This window comes from Letharia columbiana (assembly GCF_014066305.1).
Source record: "Letharia columbiana isolate WasteWater2 chromosome Unknown Sc0000008_s0, whole genome shotgun sequence".
Taxonomy (NCBI): domain Eukaryota; kingdom Fungi; phylum Ascomycota; class Lecanoromycetes; order Lecanorales; family Parmeliaceae; genus Letharia; species Letharia columbiana.
The window spans coordinates 897886-904307 of record NW_023501044.1 but is presented as its reverse complement, the minus strand read 5'-3'; positions in this window follow the sequence as shown (position 1 = coordinate 904307).

Genomic DNA, 6422 nt, shown 5'->3' with positions numbered 1-6422 from the left:
TATTTATAGAAGATTATAATAATTAAAGAATTTCTCTTAGTTTAATATACTTCGCTTTTATATTTTTTAATTTTTTAAATTATAATCTAAATACTAGATATAGAAAAGAAGAAAATATTTTTTTATTTATTAATTAATAAATAATTTTATAGAAGAGAGTAGATAATAATAGAGAGGTCTCGAATAAAGGGGTATAAGATAGAGAGTATCTTAATGAAGATAAAGATAAAGATAGTAATAGAGATAAAGATAGAGATTATTTATTTCTAGTCTTACTTTTACTATTAGATTTAAGATTTTTAAAATATTAAAAAAGTATAAAAAGCTATAAATCTAAAAATATATAAAATATCTTATTAGATAATTATTATATAATTAGAATTAATAATATATATAGTAAGGATATATTATAAATAAGTTCTTATTATTATTATTATCGCTTTATTTATACTCTTTATTATATTCTTTATTATTCTTATTTAAATTTATATTACTTTTCGCTTCTCTAGAAAAATATAACTTATTTCTTTTTATATTATTTATAAATATATTTTTATTAAAGTCTTTAGCTAATTTTATATCTATCTTTAAAAATAAAAAGTTAGTAATAATATTCTTATTAATATTATTATTCTAAAATTATAAAGATTTTAAAATTAGTTTAGATAAAGTAATATTTAAAGTAGAGGCGAGATTCGATAAGATAAGATCTAGATTAAAATCTTTATTATAATTAAGATCTTAGATAAGAATATATAATTTATCTATTTTTAATTAAAAAGCTATTATAAAAAAAATAGTTAATTATAAATATTAAATTAGTATTTATATAAGCTTAAAAAGACTACTTATTTTAATTAGAAGATATATTTTATAATAATATTAATAAAAGTTAATAAGTCGAGAAGCTCTTTAAATTTATTATTAAATACTTAAAAAGTAAAAATTTATAATTATATTTATATTAAGAGTGCTAGTCGTAATAAAGTATTATTAAATATTATTAAATATTTATTAAAAAGTAGATTATAGTAATTCTAGAAATTTATACTTAATAATTAATAAATTAATAATTAATATATTTTATAATTTTTAAGAGAGGTTAATTATTATATAGATATTTTTATAATATATTATATATTAAGTAATAATATTAAGAGAAGATTATAAGAGACTATAAGAGGCTATAATTAATTTTATTTATAATAATATTTTAAGGCGTTTTCTATAAAATAAGATAGTTTTTTTATTAAAGGTTATATATATAAAATAACTTCTTATAGAAGTCTTTTCTAGCGCTATATATAGTAGTATTAGATTATATAATTATATTATTAAAGATATTATTAAAAATACTTATTTATAGAGAATAAGAATATTATAATATAATAAAAATAAGACTACGAAGAAGGCTGCGGAGAAGACTACGAAGAAGATTATTGCTTACTTAGATTATTAATTAGATTAAAAGTTTTTTATAATAGAATATATATATTTATAGCTTAACCTTCTCTTTTTTTATTACTATTAAGATATAATATAATAACTTATATACTATTAAAGGTTTTATAATCTTATTATTCTTATTAGTATTTATATTTAAATCTTTTAATCTTATTAATTCTCTATTCTTAATTATCTAATCTTCGATATTAAATTCTTCTTTACTATTATTATCTTTATAAAAAATTTAAAAATTAAAATAAATTATAATTTTCGAAATTATCTTTTTAATATTTATTTATACTATATAATTATTAAAAGTATTTTTTATAAAGTATTTATATAGATAAATAATATCGAAAAAATTCTTAAATCGATAAATACGATTAAGAGCTTATTATAAAATATCGAGATTATATATAAATTTAATTATATAAATTTAATAATAACGCTTTTATATATTTAGTCTAATAAATTTAATAATATAGATTATAATATAGATTATAGTTTTCTTATTATAGTTATTAAATATATTAATAATATAATCTCTTTTATTTCTTTTTTAAAATATCGTTAATATAATAATTTTAATTTAAAGTATTCTAAAAATGATATAGAGTAGAATAATTACTACGAGTAATTAATATTATATTAAAATCTTTTTTTAATCTTATACTATCTATATAATAAAAGTAATTAATATTCGCTTAAAATTATATATATAATTTACTTTTATAATAAACTTTTATAATAGATTATTTTATATAAAAGAAGTCTTTTATAGAAGACTATAGAGATATATAGAGATAAAGTAAATATTAATATTTACTTAATTACGAATATTTTATAATAAAGCTTTAATCTTTAATACTTTCTTTAATAGCTATTAAAGATAAAAAATTAGATTTAATAAATCTATATTTATAATATTAAATTAATTTATAAAGAAAAATCTATTTTAAAATATCGATTTAAAATTTATAGTTTTTAGATTAACTTTATTATCTAAATTTGAAAGCTTTAGTTATATAATTAATATTATAAACTTATAATATATAATTAAAAACTATTAAGACTTTTTTTATTTCTTTAAATTAGATTTTATAATAATATTAATTTATTTAATCTTATTTTCTATTATCTTATAGCGCTTAATCTTATTATTATTATAGTTATAATTAATTATAATAGCTTTAACTCTTAATAGATATTCTTTAATATAAGAGTTTCTTTTAAAAGAAATATAATTAAAATAAATTTATTAAAGTAGAATATATTTTTAGATTTAAGTAAGATATCTATCTTTAGTTATTAAATCTATATTTATTTATTAAATTTAATCTTTATAAGCTCGTTATATTAGATATAGTTTTATAGCTAAATAATTATCTAGAATATTAAATAAATTTAAATTTATAATAAAATATATATTATATAAAGAGTTCTCTTTCTACTAATTATTTATATTAAAATATTTAATAAATACTATATAGCCGACTTAGTCGATAATTTTATTTAATATTAATATTATTAATATTATAATATATATTTATATTTTTAATTATTATAACGCGAGAGTATCTTAAATAACTAAAGACTTTAATAATTACGCTTTATTTATAATAATAATTTTAAAATATTTTTTAAGATTATATAATTAATTAGATTATAATATTATATTAGTCTTATTAATTTATCTTTTAATTATCTTAAGATTATTCTTTAATTAAATTCGCTATTTTTTTAAGTTATATTTATCTAATTATATATTTAAAATAGTTATTATAATAATATTAATATTAATTTTCGAGTTTTAAAAGATTAGATATTACTTTCTAAGTTATTCTTTAAAATTTATATTATATATAATAAATATATAACGATAATAGTCTTTATAATATTTATATATTTTAAAAAATTTAAATATAATAAGGTGGAATATATATATTTATTAATTTAGAAGATATATAGATATTATAATTAAAAAGGTTTTACGCGCTAGCGATTATTCGGATTTATATTTTTAAATATATATACGATTTAATATAGTTAGTAAGAGGCTTCGTAAAAGACTTCGATAGTAGAACTTTAATAGTCTAATAAGGCGAATATAGAATAGAAAGTAAAGTATATATTTTTATTAAGTAATAGATTATTATTTAGATTTTATTTAGATCTATAATATCTACTAAAATATATTTTTAAGTATATTTATCTTAATAAAAATTAATTAGCGCTTTTATATTAATAGATTATTAGAATATAAGTCTAGAGAATAAAAATATTTCTAATATATAAAGAATAGTATTATCTTTATTTTAAGGGATATTAAGTATATCGTAGAAGGCTTTAAGATTCTCTTTTTAATAGTTAATTTTATTAAAGTATTATTACTTTAGATTAAAGGCTTTAATAATCTTATCTATAAAGAACTAATAAATAATTATATCTTTCTTAAAGTTATTTATAATCTATATTATTTATATTTAAGATTTTATATTTATTTAATAATTAAAATCCATTATATAATTTATAATCTTTTATAATATTATAATATTACTATTATTTTTAATTAGCTAATTAATTAATTAGATTTATTAAAAATACTTATTAAGATTAAATATTATTAAATTATTTTTCTTCGCTATATATTTAATATTAATAAATATTTTTAACGAGTTAAAATAGAAGTTAATATCTTTATTTTTAAAATTAATTATAGATAGTTTATTAGCTTCGTTATTCAAGTTTTTATTAAATTTAATTTTAATATTATAAGATCGAATTATTTTATCTTTATTAGAGTTATTAGATAAGTTATTAGATAAATTATTAAATAAATTATTAGATAAATTATTAAATAAGTAATTTTTTAAATTAATAATATTATTAGATTAAGTAATTATCTAAGTCATTAGAGTAGTTATTAATAAAATAATTATTAATTAACTAGCTTAAGTAATCTATTTAGATTAGATACTCTATTTAAATTAAATATTTTATTCGATTTATTTTTAATTAGCTTAGTTTAGTTAATAATAATAAAAATCTTTTATAAAATAAATACTTATAAGAATCTTTCTTTTTAAAAGATATTTAATTATATTCGATATATTATATTAAAGTTTAAAGGTAATTATATATCTAACTTTTATCTAAATCTTTATTATAGAAGATTCTTTAAATATTATTATAATTACTTTTTTAGAGATTATATATTATATACACATAGTAATTAATATTATTCTATTTAATCTTATTAGAAATTAAAAAAAAAACTTATTATCGCTAGATTACTTCTTTTAAAATAAATATTATTTAATTATCTATAAATTAAAGCCTCTTATTTATAAATTATTACTTCTAAAAGTCTAGACTTATTAAGAATAAATATATATTTTTATATATTAATTAAAGTAAGATTTAAAAAATTAATTATTAATAAAGTTTTTTAATTTCGCTATATTAACGAAGTTAAGATTATTTTATAATTTATTATTAACTTATAATTATATAATCTTAGAGTTTATACTTATTATAGATATTATAATAAATAATTAATAATTTATATAAGATTTTAAATATATAAGATAAAGTAGAAATATTATTATAATAATCTTTAATAAATAAATATTTTTAATTAATACTCTATATAAGGATTTAAATATATAAAATAAAGTAATAATTTAATTATAAAAGTCTTTAATAGATAAGTAATAATAAGATTTAATATATATAGATAATTAAGATAATTAAAGTAAAAGTAAGATAAATAATATAATAAAGAAAGTAAAGTAAGTACTCTAAAAGAGAGTAAATAGAGCTATTATTAAAATTTATTTATCTTTTCTATAATTTAAATTTTTTTTTATAAATAATTATAATATAAGAGGTTTATATATTCTTATATAGATTAAAATAAATATTAAGATATTTTAATAATCTTTAAAATAGCTTTTTTTTAAATATAGTTAGTTAAAATAAGAAGGCTAATATTATTTATTTTAATCTCTAAATTATATTTTTATAATTTTTATATTCTCTAATTTATATTAATATTAATTATTTAGACTTATATATAATAATTAAATAGTTTTTATAATAAATCTTTTAATAGATTTTAATAATTAATAATAAATTTAAAGTTTAGAAAATTAAATAAATTATTTTAAATAGAAAGCTTATATAGAATAAAGATAGTTCTTAAGATAAATTAATAAAAATTATATTATCTTATAATATATAGTAATATAAGAGATTACTAGATAAAGATTTTAAAAGTAAAAATAATTAATTTATAGTTTTTAATAATTTATATAAAATTTATATTTTTATATTTTTTTTAAATTTAATTTATTTAATATAGATTATAATTAAATCTAAGTTTTTAAAAAAGTTTATTATAAATAGTATAAAGATAGTAACTTCGCAATTCTTTATCTCGAAATCTTTTCTAAAATCTATTATAAAGTAAACCTCGATATTTATCTTATAATCTATCTTATAATCTATCTTATAATCTATCTTATAGTCTATCTTAAGAATTTACTCTATAAACTATTTTTATAAAATATATTTTTAATATAACGCGTATATTAAATCTTTTATCTATAAAAATTATAACTTCTTATATATTAGAGAGTATATTAAAGATTTTAATAAATAATATAAGAAATAGAGATAATAATAATAAGGAGATTAGTGTAAAGAAGAGAAGTTATAATAATTTTATTATTATTTTAATATTAAATAATAATAAAGCTAGCTAATTTTATAATAAAAGCTAATTATAAATATTAAAGTTAAAAAAAATTAACTTTAATAAGAGAAAGTTAAAAAAATTAAAAAAAATAAAGAAAAATAAGAGTATAGTAATAATAGAATTAAATATACTCTATAGACGATATTTTCTAATTTATCTATTTAATATATATATAAATTTATTTATTTATTTAAATAATATTTCTAGATATAAAGAT